The 777-nt window shown below is 41.4% G+C and overlaps 1 pseudogene; it reads left to right on the plus strand.

The window, feature by feature from the left end:
* Positions 1-230: 230 nt before the first annotated feature.
* LOC145342725 (U2 spliceosomal RNA) lies at positions 231-435 on the plus strand (annotated as a pseudogene).
* The last annotated feature ends 342 nt before the right edge of the window (positions 436-777 follow it).

Raw genomic sequence — 777 nt, forward strand, 5'->3', positions numbered from 1 at the left:
TCCATATGCCTATCCAATAACCTCTTGAAAGTTCCTAAAGTTTCCGACTCCACTATCACAGCAGGCAGTGTATTCCACACCCCAACCACTCTCTGAGTGAAGAATTTACCTCGGACATCCCTCCTATATCTCCTACCATGAACCTTATAGTTATGACCCCTAGTAACAGCTACATCCACCTGAGGAAATAATCTCTTTTTATCAAGAGAAGTTACATCAAATACTGGAGTCCTGCTTCTCGGCCTTTTGGCTAAGATCAAGTGTAGTATCGACATCAAGTGTAGTACTTGGTTGAAGTCATTAGGTTACATTGTGGCTTCATTTGAAACAAATTTTAAAAGCGGCATCTTGGCCTTTTGGCTAAGATGGAAATGAGATCAAGCCTTGGAGGAGGAGCTATGCCTACTCCAATCAGCTTAGATCATGTAGATCAAGCCCAAGACAGGAGGTGAGAGCCCTATCCTGTCAGCTTGGATCGGGGATGTCTCACTTGATGACACTCTGAATTGGACTTTGATTAGACTGAGTTGGATATATAAACAAAAAAAATTACTGGAGTTCTGCCATGTTGGTAACTGAGTCCAACTGAAAGTGTTCACATCAGGAGGGAAATAATTGCAGTGAAAATCAAAAGCATCACAATATTCTAGCTTTTGGCTAAACCAAGGCCTGTCTTCTCTCCCGAGGAGGTAAAAGACCCCATTATACTACTGGAAGAAGATCAGGTGAATTATCCCTGGTATTCGGAACAGTATTTATTCCTTAATTAACATCAGT

The sequence above is a fragment of the Carcharhinus amblyrhynchos genome, chromosome 4, assembly GCF_965287045.1.
Source record: "Carcharhinus amblyrhynchos chromosome 4, sCarAmb.v2.hapA, whole genome shotgun sequence".
Lineage (NCBI taxonomy): Eukaryota > Metazoa > Chordata > Chondrichthyes > Carcharhiniformes > Carcharhinidae > Carcharhinus > Carcharhinus amblyrhynchos.